Source organism: Passer domesticus, chromosome 4 (assembly GCF_036417665.1).
Source record: "Passer domesticus isolate bPasDom1 chromosome 4, bPasDom1.hap1, whole genome shotgun sequence".
Classification (NCBI taxonomy): domain Eukaryota; kingdom Metazoa; phylum Chordata; class Aves; order Passeriformes; family Passeridae; genus Passer; species Passer domesticus.
The window spans coordinates 3,331,227-3,347,675 of NC_087477.1; the positions used below are offsets into that span (position 1 = coordinate 3,331,227).

Consider the following 16,449-nt stretch of genomic DNA (forward strand, 5'->3'; position numbering starts at 1 on the left):
AGCTATAGTGATTTGCAGCTCAGCTCTTTAGTGATTTCAGCCCTTTTAGCATGCCTGGTGCTGTCGCCCTGGGTATCGCCGCGGCTGACGCAGAGAGGGAGAGAGCAGCGCTGTGTGGGTTCCGCAGGGTTCTTTATTGGGGTCTCCGCGAAGGGTCCAGTGACAGCTCTCCTCCGCCGAACCAGGCAGAGTTAGGGTTTTTATACCTTACAGGGGTATTGAAAACTGTCCAATAGTAAGGGTCAAGGGAAAAGTGACCTATGGATATACAGGGAGATAACAGTGTCCAAAAGGCGGAAGAGAGGGGTTTCTAAAACCTTAGTCATGCTGACTTTGTTATTTCCTAGCTCAGGCTTCTGATCGCCAAGGCCTTGCAGGCCCTGTGCCTGCTACAGGGAATATAGTAACTAAAGATAAAAAAAGGCTGAGCTACTTAACATTTTTTCCTCAATTTTCAATATTAGGACAGGTTGTACTCAGGACAAGTGTTCTCGTGAGCTGGTAGATGGGCACAGGGAGCAAAACAGTCCCCTGGAATCCAGGAGGAAGCACTTGGTGACCTGCTGAGCCACTCAGATGCTCACAGGTATATGGGATTAGAGGGGATCCATCATAGGTGGATGAAGGAGCTGGTGGATGAGTTCTCCAAGCTGTTCTCCATCATTTACCATCAGTCCTGGCTCAGCAGGGAGGTGCCAGATGAGTGGAGGTGCCAGTGTGAGCCCATCCCCAAGAAGGGCTGGAAGGAGGATCTGGGGAACTCCAGACCTGTCAGCCTGACCTTGGTGCCTGGCAATGTTATGGAACAGATCACCTTGAGATCCATCACAGGGCACCCATGGGATGGCTGAGGCATCAGAGCCAGCCAGCGTGGATTTCAGTATCTGCAGTGATGATCTGCATGAGGGCACTGAGTCCAGCATCAGCAAATTTGCAGATGACAGCAAGCTGGGTATGAGTATGGATCTGCTGGAGGGCAGGAGGGCTCTGCAGAGGGTCCTGGACAGGCTGGATCCAGGGACCAAATCCAACCAGGTGAGGTTGAACAAGACCAAGTGCTGGGTCCTGCACTTTGGCCACAACAACCCCTGCAGCACTACAGGCTGGGGACAGAGTGGCTGGACAGCAGCCAGGCAGAAAGGGACCTGCAGGGACAGACGGACAGCAGGCTGGACATGAGGCAGCAGTGTGCCCAGGTGGCCAAGAAGGCCAATGGCTCCTGGCCTGGATCAGGAATGGTGTGGCCAGCAGGACCAGGGCAGGGATTCTTCCCCTGAACTCAGCACAGTCTGAGCAGCACCTCGAGTGCTGTGTCCAGTTCTGGGCACCCCAATTTAAGAAGGACATGGAGGGGGTTGGGGAATATCCAGAGAAGGGAAACAAGGCTGGTGAGGGGTCTGGAACACAAGTTCTCTGAGGAGGGGCTGAGGGAGCTGGGGTTGTTTATCCTGGAGAAGAGGAGGCTCAGGGAGACAAGCCAGTGTCAGGGCACAGGTTGAATTTGATGATCTCCAAGGACTTTTCCAGCCTTGCTGCTTCTGTGATTCTATGAAACCAGCCTTGGAGCAGTTGCACAATGAGCCCTGGGCCTCCTGTTCAGAAGCTGCAGCAGCCCAGGTCCCTCAGCTTCTCCCCCCAGTCCCAAAGCCCATCCTGTCAATCCTGCAGAGCCGCTGCAGCTCCTCCTCATTGCCCAGAATAGGGAGCCCCACAGGCAGACACAGCAGCCCAGATGTGCCCCTCTGGCCTGAGGTGCCTCAGGCAAGGGAGCAGCACGAGGCACTGCAGGAGCCTGCAGACAATTGCTGCAGCACTTGGAGGATGATCCTGCATCTCAAGGGATATTTCCATGGTGCCAAGTCAGGAACTGGAATGGGGAGTGGGGCCAGAGAGGAAAGGGCAAACAGGGATGGGCTGTTTGCAGGGGAGGGAACAGGGCTGAGCAAGAGGAAGAAATATGGACCAAGGAAGAGTAAAGAAAGCAAAGGTGAAGCCAAGGAAATGCTCTGGGCAGTTTGGGGCTGGCTGTCAGGCAGCCCTGGCTCTGAGCAATAGCAGCTGCAGTGGGACAGGAAACTCCCAGCTGATGGGAACAAACTTTCTGGCTGACTGCAGAGGCCAGGACAAAGCTGAGTGCTTTCCCTGGTGTCCCCCAGCCCTTGCTGGCCCCAGGGGCTGATGGCATTTGTGCTCCCTCAGGTTCATGTCCCCACAGCAGCAGCATGGGGGTGCTCCTGCCTAATCTGTGCAATGCAAACAGGGGCTCCTGAGCCAGTGCTGCTGTGTCTGTGCCTGCAAGGCTGCGGCACCTCTGTGAGCTGGGGGAGAGGCCAGGGCTGCAGAAGGGGATGTTGTTGGCAGCTCCATGAGGATGCTCTGGGACGCTGCCCTGGGCTGTGCAGTGCACTGGGGATGGATCAGCCCCTGCTCTGCTGCTCCTTCCCGTCTCCCCCAGGGCCCTTGCAGAGCCCCAGCCATGCTGTTTGTCCCCAGCCTGCCCACGGCCAGCCTGGGGCTGTTCACCCTGGGGCTTTTCTGTGCTGTGCGTTCGCCTGGCCGTGTTCTTGAGAGAGCCTGGGCAAGGAGCCTGGAGCCCCCAGGGCTTGGCCTGAGGCGTCAGCGCTGCCCCAGCAGTGCCCATGGCCTGTCCCTGCTGCAGCCCCGGCACTGCCACCCCCAGGACTGTGCCCGGCCCCGAGAGCACTCAGGCCCTGCAGCAACACCAGGGCCACCAGGGCAGCGGGGCAGGGCCACGGCAGCAGCACTGGCAACACCAAGTGCTGCTGCTGCTGCTGGGCACAGCTGCTGTGCCAGCACTGATCTGCCCCAGCTCTGCACACAGACATTGCTGCTGCAGCTCCAGAGAAGGCAGCAAAAGGGCATCTCTGCAGAAAACTCTGCTGGGAGATCCTTTAGTTCCTTTAAAGCCACTGAGAGTGCAGCCCCTTATTGACACAGTCTGTGGCCACAGGGATTGTGGAGAGAAACAAAATGAGTAATGGCACATAGAATGGCATTTCACTGTGGACAATATTAATAAAATGTTTAAACTAAAGAAAACCCCAATGAAAACAATAAGAAGCATCAAAAATGACATTTATTAAAAGTGATTTGCAAACACTGGCCAGGAGATTAATTTTCCTGAAAACATCCAGTCATCAGTCTTCTCACTTCAGCCTTTAGCTCCTGGTTCCTCAGGCTGTAGATGAGGGGGTTCAGGGCTGGAGGCACCACTGAGTACAGAACTGACAGGGACAGATCCACGGGTGGGAAGGACATGGATGGGGGCTTCAGATGAGCAAACATGCCAGTGCTGATAAAGAGGGAGACCACAGCCAGGTGAGGGAGGCATGTGGAAAAGGCTTTGTGCCGTCCCTGCTCAGAGGGGATCCTCTGCACAGCCCTGAAGAGCTGCACATAGGAGAAAACAATGAACACAAAAAACCAAATACTAAACAGGCACTGATTGCAATAAGCCCAAGTTCCCTGAAATAAGATTTGGAGCAGGAGAGCTTGAGGATTGCCGGGATTTCACAGAAGAACTGGCCCAGGGCATTGCCATGGCATAGCGGCACGGAAAATGTATTGGCTGTGTGCATGAGAGCATTGAGAAAGGCACTGGCCCAGGCAGCTGCTGCCATGTGGGCACAAGCTCTGCTGCCCAGGAGGGTCCCGTAGTGCAGGGGTTTGCAGATGGACACGTAGCGGTCGTAGCACATGATGGTCAGGAGGGAAAGCTCTGAGCCAAGGAAGAAGAAATTCAGAAAAACCTGAGCAGCACATCCTGTGTAGGAGATGGTGCTGGTGTCGCAGAGGGAATTGTGCATGGCTTTGGGGACAGTGGTGCAGATGGAGCCCAGGTCGCTGAGGGCCAGGTTGAGCAGGAAGAAGAACATGGGCGTGTGCAGGTGGTGGCCGCAGGCTACGGCGCTGATGATGAGGCCGTTGCCCAGGAGGGCAGCCAGGGAGATGCCCAGCAAGAGGCAGAAGTGCAGGAGCTGCAGCTGCCGCGTTTCTGCCAATGCCAGCAGGAGGAAGTGGCTGACGGAGCTGCTGTTGGACATTTGCTGTGGCTGCACATGGGGACCTGTTGATGGAGAAAAGACAGTGACAAGTGAGGACAGGCTGCTTTGAGCCAAACCTGGGCCGTCCCCTGTGCCTGCCTCGCTGGGACTCACCCACCCTTGTCCCTGCTCTGGGAAAACCTTCCCCCATGTCCCTGCCTGAGCTCCAGTTGAGCAGGCAGAGTGTGCCAGGAGCAGCCAGGCCTGTGCATGGGGGCTCTCAAGGAGCCATCCCTGCCCCACTGCTCATGGTTTTTGGCCATGTGTCCGAGGGACAAGGCTGGATATTCAGGATTTGGCAATGGAATCATTCCTGATGCAGAAAGGCTTGGTAGCATCTGCATTCCCAAGTCTAAAGGATGGCAGGAGTTGGTTTTAGGAATTGTTTTCCTACCCATGCATCATTCCTGGTTGTGTGAGGTCATAAATCCCCAGCATTTCTGATGCACTCAGAGTTTGCCACTGAGAGATGGGAGAGGCAAAGGATTCCCTGTGGCTGAGGGGAGGTGAGGGGCTGGATGGGCTTGTTCCCAGCTGCCCTGGCTTTGCACCTTTGGCTGCAATCAGAGCACAGACACACTCCCAGGTCAGCCTGGGATAAACCAGACCCTGCCCAGAGCAGAGGAATCCCTGAGTGTCTCACCCTCTCTAAAAGTCTCTGGGCAAGTTCTCCGCCCCCCCTTGTGCCAAGGACACTCACGGCTCTCTTGGCAAAGCCAGCAGCATTTCCTCAGCTCTGGCAGCTCTGCCCTTCCCCGTGGGAAATTCAAGGAACTGCCAGAGGCTCTGGCACAGATTTGCACCCAGGAGGGCAGCTCAGAGCTTGGAAGGGCACAGCAAGGAGATCCCTGGCTGTGCCCATGATGGGATCTCAGGGAGGGGGCTCAGCTCATGCCCCTTTCCCATGGACTGCTTTGCCCACAGCCCCACAGGTCCCAGGGAAGCTTGGACACCCCATTCCCATGGACACCCCTGCCTGGCAGGAATGCCAAGGGCAGTGCCTGACTCAGCTGCTGCAAATGCCAGAGCCTCCCTGAGAGCAGCAGATAACAGTGACAATATCAGGGCAGGGCAGAAACAAGAGAAGATGCTGTGGTGCTGTGCCTGAGAGGGCAGGGCAGAGACAGCCGGGCACGCAGGACAGTGTTCCCGTGCCCAGCTGTGCCCAGCACCTCCCACACACCAACAGTGCCCTCCTGCCCCAGCACTGCTCTCTTCAGCCCCCTCTCCTTGCCTGAGCATCTCCCTGGGCCTGGACATTCCCTCCTGAGAGGAGCCTTGTCCCTGCCAGCGCTCACAGAGCCCATCCCACCCTGTGTGCCCTGGCCCCGGCCCTACAGAAACCTGCCTGTGTGCAGGGCCCTGGCTGGGGCAGGCTGTGTGTGCAGGTGGGCAAGGGCAGCTCAGGAGAGCCCTGCTGGGCCCTGCAGAGGTGATGCTGATGCTGTCCAGAGCTGAGGAGTGGCTGAGGACCCTTTGGGAGGCTCCCAGCAGAGACTGACGACCCAAAGTTACAGTTCTAGGTCTCTGTAAATGTTCAAACATTCCTTTGATGATCCTGTATGTCTCATTCAACTCAGAATGTTCTGTGATTGTGGGATTACAATTCCTGTTCTGCCTCTCATTCCTCTGTTGGTCTCTAATCAAAAGAGGAATAACCCCCTTGCAACAGTGTTGGAACAATAAAATAAAAACCAGACTTTTATTGGAAGCTTCCAGGTGTCCCAGTGGGGATGGGGCACACCTGGCCCTTGATTTCAACAATTTATTAAGGTTGAATAATTGGGATATTTAACAGGAACATCCAAAAGCAGATTGAGTTGCCCCAGTTACACACCCCTGGCTCAACCCATTGGAGTATGTCCCACTCTTTGCCCCACTCTTTCTTATGACTGCTCACATGCTGGTCAAAAACCAAAGCATTCTCCTTGTAGGTCCTCTTCCTGATAATAAGACTATACAGTATTTCAGGACTGTATTTAGACAGTCAGATTATTGTTCTAAAATCTAATAGAAAGGTTAGAAATGTACTAGAGTTAATTAAGGAGTATAAATATAGAAGTATATAATAGTCGTTTAATAGAGTTAATAAAGAGTTTAATAGATTTAAATAAGGATTATAGTTTTATAACTGTATAATAGTAATTTACAGATCTACGAATATATGAAGAAATGTATAAAATGTAAAAATCTTTTTGTCATCACCCCAAATTTCCCATCCTTTTCCAAGCAGGAAACTGAAAACACTCCCAGGAAAGCTCCTGATCTTTCCAGCAATGCCAGGCTTACCTTCTTTGGGAAGTTTCTTCCGGAGCTGTGCCCAGTTTGGTGTGGAGCTGGGAGCAGCCCTGCCCCACCCAGACCCTCACAGCAGCAGCACCTGCCCTGCTCAGGGTGGCTCCTTCCCCCCACAGCTTCTCCCCAGCGCTGGGAGCAGCTCCCCGGGCCGGCTGAGAGCTGTCCCTGGCAGGCAGCAGAGTCCCTGCCCCAGCACAGTGCCGTGGGCTGCAGGAGCCTGCTCTGCAGGACATCCCTGGGCACCCCTGGCTGCACCCGCGGCTGCTCAGCCCTGCAGCAGAGCCTGGCAACCGGAGCTGCCTTGGGCTGTGCCTTGGCTGGGGCAGCAGGGAAAGCCAGCCCTGCCCTGGGGCCACATCCCTGCCCTGGAGCAACTCTGATAGTGCTCCTGAAAGGTCCTAAAAGCTGTGGGATGCGCCAGCTCCAGGGGATCCCTGCAGGAGCTGCAGCTTCTCTTCCACAGCCAGAGAATTACTGTTTCAAACCTGGGATGATTTCTGCTCTAGTGAGCTCTGAGCGAGCTCTGCTCTTTATTCCCAAGCCCAGGCTGAGTTTAACCCCTCTGTGCCTCTGGGCTGTGCCCGGGCTGGCTGCAGGCAGTGCCCCAGCCCTGCTGGGCTGGCAGAAGAGCTGCTCATCAAGACAAATGTGCTTTTGAAGCTCTTCTTGATTAACAGGAGCTGCCTCTGGGCCAGGAGCCCAGCCCAGCTCAGCAGCACAGACACAGCACAAGAACTTCAATGACCCTCTGGGGCTTTGTGCTCAGGCCCTGAACATCAGTCCCTGAGAGGCAGCTGAAGAAACCTCTCCAGAACTCCAAGTCAGAATCCAACTCCAAAGTTTCTTGGGCTTTTAATGGGTCCCACTGAGGGACACGACTGAGAAAGTGTCCCCAGGCCCCAGGCAGAGCAGAGAACTGGAGGCAGTGATGACAGGTGGAGACAAAGAGAAGCCAAGTCTTGGTGGCCTGGGGCACAGCAGCAGGGTCTGTGCCAGCAAGGGCTGGGAGGAGACACCTTGTCCTGAGGCCCTGGGGCCTCCTGGCACAGCCCCAGCCAGGCTGGGCACTGTCAGCCCCTTGTCCTGCCCTCAGCATCCCCCCCTAGCCCACATCCCAGTGGCCTCAAGGATCTGCTGGAAGGAGTCCCTGGGGAGCCTTGCTCAGCAATGGCCCTGGGGACTCCTGAATGCTTCCAGGGACTGCAGGTTTTTCCAAGGACTTTGGGTTTTGCTTTTGCCTTGGAGTCTCTGAGAGCTTTGTGCAATCATGGCCTCCAATTATCTGCTGTAATTAGTCCCTGGGGAGGCTTTGTCAGTAACAACACTCAGTGGGGCTCATTAATGCTTCAAGGTTCTTCAGTTATTTGAAGGTACTTGATGTTTCCCTTTTGGTACAGACTCTGGGAGAGGTTTGTGCAATCATGGCCCCAATTATCTGCTTTAAGGAGTCCCTTGAGAGCTTTGCATTAACACTCAATGGGGCTCATTAATGCTTTGAGATACTCAAAGTTTGTTAAGGTACTTTGGATTTTCCTTTCCACACTGAATCTCTGAAAGGGTTTTGTGCCATCCTGACCCCCTAGTTCTCTCCTCCAAGGAGTCCATGAGGAGCCTGTGTTGGGGATGGACCTCAGTGGGACCCATTCATACTTTGCGACACTTTGGGGTTTTCTTCTGACTTGGACTCCTGGAAAGCTTTGTGCAATCTCCTCTCATGCCCTGAGCTTCAGGGGCTCCACTCAAATGCACCACGGGGCTCACTAGGATCAAAGAGTCCTGACAGACCATGGCTCTACCTTGATTTCCCTCTACTCTGGGCAATTCATCAGGAAGATTTCTGTAGTGGTTTTGTTTCGCCAGTTTGACATTTCTTGGAGGAAGGATTAATTAGTATGGTGTGTTCAGTTTTGCCTAATTTCCAGTGAACTCACTAGTATATTCTTACTCATTTCCTGCTGGGAGATAGGATTAAGAGAAAGGCAAAGTAGGCTCAAAACTTCAGAAGGGTATGAAGATAAGTTTATTAATAATAACTGAAAGATAGAGAATTAAGAATCAGGAAAAAGCTTTCAGAACACTTCTCTTCCTACAACCTATTCTTCCTTACTGACAACGTAAAGAGACAAAACATAAACATTCCTGTTTGTTTGCCACCTCTAGAATAGTCTTTGTTCAGTTCACTTAGGGAGAGGATTCTCTCTTTCATGCTATGGAGACGTCTCCATAAGAAAATATTTCTCTCATGGCTCTCAATTTCCAGGAATAGAAGCTGCCCAGAATAACATGAAGTCCTTCCTATTTTTTCACAGCCTTCCCACAGCTGTGTTTATGGGCTATGCTGGCTTATGGGACGACATTAGTTTAAAAACAAGCCGTTTAAAAGCAAAAGTTCTCTTCATCCATTCTTGAAATAATTTTCATCTCTGAAATCTTCTTCTCTCCCTGAGGGCACAAGGTCTCATCAGTCTTGCCAGTTTCAATGTTCAAACTTCTCGTGGGGTCATAGCTACTTCAACATTTGCTTACTGTAGCATGGAGGCCTTTGCTGAAGAAGTCATCCCCCCATATTTTTCAGTGAATTATAGGGCAAAAGAGAGTCTTCTGTATCAATTACATCCTTCTCCATAGCTTTACAAGAGGATTTCAGCCCCAAGATCAAGGCATTTCCTCATCCCTCCTATTTGGGACTCAACTTCCTCCTCACTGATCTCGGTTGCTCCTCTGTGTGCCCGCACTTTGTCCTTTTCTCTCACTCGAGGGAGGATGGAAGCACTGAAAGAGTTAATATCTCTCCCGAGGCCTGCAGATGGTTCCGTGACCCCGGCCGGGCTGGGTCCTTACGGCCGGAGCTGTTTTACCATGGAGGTTTCTGCAGCGGCTGCGCTAGGGCTGTGTCAGGATGGGCCGCGCTGGGGGAGGGCCAGGATCTCAGCAGCCAGGCCAGAGCACAGCAGCAGCACGGCCGGGGCCCATGGCTTCTCCTCCCCCTGCCCGGGGCTTGCGGGTGAACCCCAAGGGTGGCAGAATCTTGGCCGAGCCGGCCCGGCCCAGGGCTGCTCCTGGGGCCCGGCGGATCCTGGCTGGGCCCGGGCTGGTGGGGGGGCAGGGCTTGGTAGCGCCCAGGTGTTGGCAACCGCAGCCATGGCCTGGCCCGGCCTCGGCCCCGCGGCCTCCCCTGCCCTGCCCGGCAGCCGATGGGGCCTGGGGGGCTCCCTGGGAAGGGGCCCAGCCCCACGGCAGGAGCCGCCCGGCCCGGCCTGGCTGAGACGGGGGCTGGGCCAGCCTTGTTACCTCTTTGCTGGCCAGAAGGGAAAGAGACCCTCTGTGGCTTTCTTGTCTTTAACATGTGTCTTCACAGAGGCATGTACACTTTCCTTAGTGGTTAAACAGACTGTCAATTCTCAAAGCTAATTACTGATTGGTTTTTTTGTCAGACACCAACAAAATTGCTAGCAGCTTCTCTATAGAACATCACTTCCATGATGCAAAACCCCCATAACAGCACAGAGCACAGAGCTCCTTTTTCCATATGTAGTAGTCATGAGCCGTAGGCCTCAAAACCCATCCTTGGGAGATCTCTGGGCCCTGTCCAAAGTGTGTCCAAATGAAAATATTCAACTCATAGTCTAAGAAAATCAGCAGAGGACAGTGCCATCCTGACGTGCCTGTCCTGGCTACTTTTGTCTGGGAGCAATCCATGGGTATACAGAATTTTGGAGGCCAAATTCTAATTTTGGTCATGGCCCCTGGATATGAAAGCCAGTTCTTTTCCACAGGAATGAAGGAACAGAGCCCCAGTGTTTCAGGGGCAGATGAGAGGTAACCACCAGAGGCCAAGGCCAGCCAGAGGTGCCAGGTTTTATTCGGAGAGATACCCCTCCAGGAGCTGATGAGAGGCAGCCCTTGACATCCCAAGATCAGCCAGACCTGTCAGGTGGCCCCTGGGAGGCCAAGCCAACCAGACCTGTTCCATGTTCCCTGGGTTCCATCAGGCCCCACAGAGTCATAATGGTCTCTGGGGTCCATGAAGCCCCGCTGTGTCACCATGGCCCCTTGGTTCCATGGGCTCCAGTGGTGCCACAATGAACCCCTTGCTTTCATGAGGTCCCCACAGTGTCCCAGGGATCTCCATGGCAAGGAAAGAACCAAGCCCCAGTGATGCAGGGACAGTCACCAGAGGCCAAGGCCAGCCAGACTTGACAGTACTGGCAGATTTTGCCTGGGAGCAATTCTTGGATATGCAGACTTTTAGAGGTGGAATCCCAATTTCACGCATGGACACCAGAGGAGAAGGATGGTTCTGTTCCATAGGAAGGAAAGCACGGAGCACCGGGGTTTGACAGGCAGATGAAAGGCAGCCATCAGAGGCCTAGGACAGACAGACCTCTCTGTCCTGGTGGCTTTTGTCTGACAGCAACCCTTGGATATAGGGGATTTTGGAGGTGGAATCCCAATTTTAGCCATTTCTGCATAGATAAGAAGGACAGTTCTTTTCCATAGGAAGGAAAGCACAAAACCCAAGGGTTTCAAAGGCAGAAGAGGAGAGAGGTGGCTCCTGGGTGGCCAAGACAGCCAGACCTGTTTGTCCTGGCAGCTTTCATCATGGAGGAATCCTTTGATATATGGAATTTGGTAGGAAGAATCTCAGTTTTGTCCACGGGCATCTTGAGAAGAAGGATGGTTCTTTTCCATTGGAAGGAAAGCCCAACACACAGTGTTTGGAAAGCAGATGAGATGCAGCCTCCAAGAGGCCAAGGGCAGCCAGACCTGTCTGTCCTGGCATCTTTCATTGGGGGGAAATCCTTGGATGTATTGTGTTCTTGAGATGGAATCCCAGATTTGACCATGGGACCCTGGTCAAGATGGATGGGTTTTTTTGTATTGGAAAGAAAAGTGCAAAGTCCAGGTGTTCTGGAAGATGATGAGAGTTGGCCACCATTAAGACAAGCCAGCCAAACCTCTCTCTGCTGGCACCTTTTGTCTAGGGGCTTTCCTTGGTCACAGGGCATTTTGGAGGTGGAATGTCAATTTTGGCCATGGGCACCTGGACAGCAAGAAGAGTTCTTTTCATTAGGAAGGAAAGCACAGAGCCTCAGTGTTTCAGAGGCAGATGAGTACCAGCCCTCAGGAAGCCAAGGCTAGCCAGACTTGTCACTCCTGGCAGCTTTTGTCTGGGAGTTATCTTTGGATATAGGGAATGCTGGAGACAGATGCCCAATTTTAGTCATGGGTGCCTAGTCCAGATGGATGTTTTTTTTCCCATAAGAAAGAAAAGCACATGGTCCCAGTGTTTCAAAGGAAGATGAGAGGTGGTTCCTGGATGGCCAAGGCAGCCAGAGCTGTCACTCCTGGCAGATTTCATCTGGAAACAACCTTTGCATATAAGGAAATTTGGAGGAGGAATCCCAATTTTGACATGGGCCCCTGGAGGACAAGGACAGTTCTCTCCCATAGGAAGGAAAGCCCAGAGCCCCAGTGCTTCAAGGGCAGATGAGAAGCAGCCCTCGACACGCCAAGGTCAGCTGGACCTGTCAGGTGATCCCCAGGAGGCCCAGCCAGCCAGACCTGTTCCCTGTTCCCTTGGTTTTGTGAGACCCCACAGTGTCCCAATGGTCTCCTTGGTTCCATAAGGCCCTGGAGTGTCCTTTGTGCTCCCACAAAGCCCTGATCTGTCACCATGACCCCTCGGCTCCATGTGCCCTCACTGTGTCACAATGGCTCCTCTGTGACACTGGGGGCTCCACAAGGTCACCATGGACCCTTGGGGCTTGGGGCCCCTGAGTTTCACAATGGAGACAGTCCTGGATTGCCAAGCAGATTGTATTCTCTTTGCCATCTGTATGGCAGTTGTCTTCTGTTAAGTGAGCAGTTTTCCTTATCTCTTCCACACCCACTCCTTCCTCAGGGCAGACATCTGCTGATAACAGGCTATTGAATGTCACTGCATGACTGATAAGAACTACAGCATCCCCTTGGGAGATGCTCCGTCCAGAGGGGAGAGCCAAGCATTCCTACCAGATATAATCTTGAGTTTCTGGAACACTAGCATGGCTTTCTCCACTGGATTTCCCAGAGGAACAGCAGCTGCCTCTTCCACTGGATTTTCAGAGGAAGACTACACCTTTCTACAGGATCCCTGCTCCAACAGAACCGCACCTGACACTCCAGGAGGACTGCAGCCACCATTCCAATTGGACTGCTACCAACACCCTGTGCAACAGGGTGTCAGGTAGTGTTCTGATTCTGTCAGTGTTGTCTTGCTTTACTGCATTGTTTATTTTATCTTTTTATTTGTTTCCCTAATAAAGAACTGCTATTCCTGCTCCCATATTTTTGTCTGAGAGCCCCTTAATTTCAAATTTATAACAATTCAGAGGCAGGGGGTTTACATTTTACATTTTAGGACACACTCCTGCCTTCCTTAGAAGACACGTGTCTTTTCAAACTGACACAGGAAGTGACATCAATCTCTGCTTAATAACTGGTTCTGCTTTAATACAGTTACTTTGCAATCACTTCCTAGTACATGATACAATATGATATGATATGTGATATGATATGATATGATATGATATGATATGATATGATATGATATGATATGATATATAATATGTTACAGATGTTATACTTAGGAGCAAATTTTTCTGATTAAGATAATATTGTGTAATCATTACCATAATCAATAATATATATTTATAGAAATATCTCTGGTTTGCCATCATTAATCCTGTAGGACAAATTCTACAAAGGTTTCGTTCCACCTTTATAATTCTTTACATACAAAATCTTGAAAAGTCTCGGGCTGGGATTGAAACCAGCTGCTCCAAGGCTCCTCTCACAAGAAGGAGTTTAGAAAGCTTGGAGGTCCTTGCAGGTGTTTGGGGATCTGTGGGGGCTATTTGGGGTACAATTAACTGCCTAATTAACAGAAGGTAACTGCCCTACCTGTGACAGATGGCAAATACAATACACACATTATCTCTCAATCCAGAACAACAGGATTTCAAATTAATGGAATTTAACTTAACATTGCTCAAATCTAACAATAATGAAGTTTAACTTTGCTTAATCTTGTCAATCCTGAATTTACATTAAATTAAACATCACAGAATTAAAAAAATAATATTCTTAAAAGTTATAGATTCAGCAAAATTTAACTTATTCTCATGCATTTAATGGAAATAAGGCACTGAAAAGTTGAACAATCTGTGACTGAAATAACAGCATGAAGGATTTACTGGAGGAATTCAAAGAATGTAATAAGTGTGACATGATTTTATGTAAATTAGTTTTGAGAGAAGCCCATGGTAGCTGTTATGAAATGAGCGCAATGGGCCAGTCGGGTCAATTATATAGCCAATTTATTAATACAGAAAAGAGAAAGCAAATCGCAGCGCTGGGCGGCGGGGGAGTCCTCGCTCCATCAACTGCCGCGCCGAAAGCTGTCCCGTTCCCCTTTTTGTACCCCCCGCTCTCTTAGCCCCATCGCATTTCCGGTGCTTCTCCGCGCATGTTCGCTCGGTTGTTAGAGGGTCTCCTTCTGCCTCCTGGTGGTCGTCGAATAGGGCCTCTGGTACTTTTCCTCGGCGCCCCCCCTCTCTGGGAACCTGGGACTGGGAACAACTTGTATTTTGATTAGCTCAGCAATGTTTAGTCTCATATGTTATCGCATGCTAGTTGACAGTTACTTATTTACATTATGTTTCCTCCTGTTTTTAGTGAACAAGAAGGTCACATTCCCATCACAACCTTATGCTTTCTCCTGTTTTTAGTGAACAAAAAGGTCATATTCCCATCACAACCCCCCCTTTTTTTTCTATGTCACTCTTTTTGTTCACTGAATCTGGCAAGCTCCTTTCTGCTGAGCTCTAAGTAGTCCTCTGTGTTCCCATCGCTCAGAGGTTCATACCTCGCCTTAATGAGCATGAGGTGGGCGGCTTCCAATCTTCCCTTTACTACATTAATTAATTTATTAAATATGCAAGGCCCGAAAGTGATTGTTAGGATAAACAATATGAGAGGTCCCGCTATAGTGGACAGGAGTGTGGTGAGCCAAGGGGAGTGGTTGAACCATGATTCGTACCAGTTTTGTTGTGCTTCCCTTTCCCTTTTTCGCTTTTCCAATTGTTTTCTGAGCTCGGCCATGGTATCTATCACTATCCCAGTGTGGTCTGCATATGTGCAACATTCCTCTCATAATGCTACGCACAACCCTCCTTGTTGTAGAAACAGTATATCCAATCCCCGTCTGTTCTGGAGTACAACTTCTGATAAAGATCTTACTGATTTGACTAGTCCGTCTATTGCTTTTTCGATTCTACTTAGATCTTCATCTACTGAGGCTCTCAAGTCTTTCATACCCCTTTGGTGATTTATTAGGGCAGTTGCCCCTGTTCCTACTCCTGCTCCTCCTAAGCCCAATAGGACGGCTACTGTAAGAGCTGTGGCTGTAAAGGGCTCTCGTTTCACTAAATGATGTTCAGGAGTGATCTGATGTTCATATATATATTCCTTTGGATGGTATATAATTCGGGGAACTATCACAACCTGTATGCAATATTCGAATGTCTCATTGAAATGAGGTATAGATATACATGGAGTCACTCCCAGTGTATTGCATACCCATTTGGCGTTTACTGCAGGGAGAAGCCACTTAGCCGATTTTTCAGACTTGACGGTTGTCATACCTATTTCACACAGATGTTTTTTGTCTGGTGGAATCCTTCCTACGCACCTCCCTTTCCCTGTTACCTGAACTATTGATATCCCTGGGGTTCTGTCCTGGCCTCTCTTCCAAAGGCACTCTCGTGGATTGGTTCCGTTAATCCTCCTAGGTTTTGCTGTAGTTCCTAAAGCTTCATAAAAAGGCGGGTTAACAGTATAGCACAACCAGCATTCATTGGTTAAATTTGGGTTCGTAGTATTGAGAACTCTGAATGTAGCTTGCATCACTTTCCACAGCATACTATACTCCCGAGCAGGTGGAGCTGTTAGTGGCCAATCTCCCGACTGAGTCGGCTTCCTTGTGAGATTTTCTACTAATGAATAATTGCCCCTTTCTCTCTTTCTCCCTTCTTCAGTAATTACGGGGTTCGGCCCCACAGGTTCTGGGTCATGAGGGACTGGCTCTTTTCTAATCAGGAAGTGCCCCCCCGATCCTTTCCTGGTTCCCATAATCTTGCCCCCCAGGTTTTTCCGGTGACCCAAACTGGATCGCTAATTTTGTCATTGGTCACGTTTATCTGAATAGACTGGCAGTTCCCCCCCGTTGTCACTCCACCGGCAAAATCAAATCGGGGAGGGGTACAGCCCCATGGGTACCATCCGACTCTTATGTATGAGTCCCTCCCTCCTCCTGGGGTAAAACCATGAGCTATGGTTTCACATCCCCAATATCCACAATAAAAGTGTCCAGGATAGTTGCAGTATGGTTTCCCTGGATTCGACGCTGGGCACATATAAAACCCTATCCTATTTAGACAGGGTTTAGCCTGGATAATGTCACATAGCTGACACCTAAAGGAGGGGACTCCTGAAGTTATAGTTGTTGCTATGACTCGGTGATCTTCCCATCTAATAAGTGACCATTTGAAGGGTTCATGGCTTACGCCATCCCCTAGTGTTTCCCTGATCAATAACCATATCATCAATATTCACATTAAAGTTGAGTAACATCCACTGCCAGTATGGGTATGAATAATCAGCCTGTCCAGTTTCACCCTTTCTCCAACTTGAGTCCTTTGGCCCTTCTGATCCCTGCCTGTAAGCTCTATTGGTGCTCCCATTTTGTGAAGTTCCATCCTTCCACTAAGTGTCCCTCCGCCTCGCTCGTCAACTAGTTTGCGACTAGTTACGAGGGCTGTTATCTTCTCGGCGGCAAGGATCTTCTGAGGGATGGAGCTTGCACTTCTTTCGCCTCTTAAGAGGGTTAACAGGAAGTCGCACCTGTAGCTGTTGTTTCGCTTGCGAGTTTTACCCTTGCAAGGACCAAGAGACTGGTTAGGATACTCTAGAGTCTTTTCCCAAGTTATCCCTCCCAATAAGGTCGGCAAGTATTTTCTGGGAGCCCCCCCTCTCTGGCAGTGGA

The 16,449-nt window shown here is 50.9% G+C and overlaps 1 protein-coding gene and 1 long non-coding RNA gene across 2 annotated transcripts in view; both read left to right on the forward strand.

Annotated features, from left to right (window-relative positions):
- LOC135299814 (zinc finger protein 271-like) overlaps window positions 1–16,449 on the forward strand; it is a 593,489-nt gene that overhangs the window by 565,701 nt on the left and 11,339 nt on the right. The gene's annotated exons all lie outside the window — the stretch shown is intronic.
- Window positions 9,646–12,692, forward strand: LOC135298393 (uncharacterized). The gene is made up of 2 exons (XR_010360370.1): window positions 9,646–11,879; window positions 12,268–12,692. It is a non-coding gene; the product is annotated as an uncharacterized LOC135298393 (long non-coding RNA).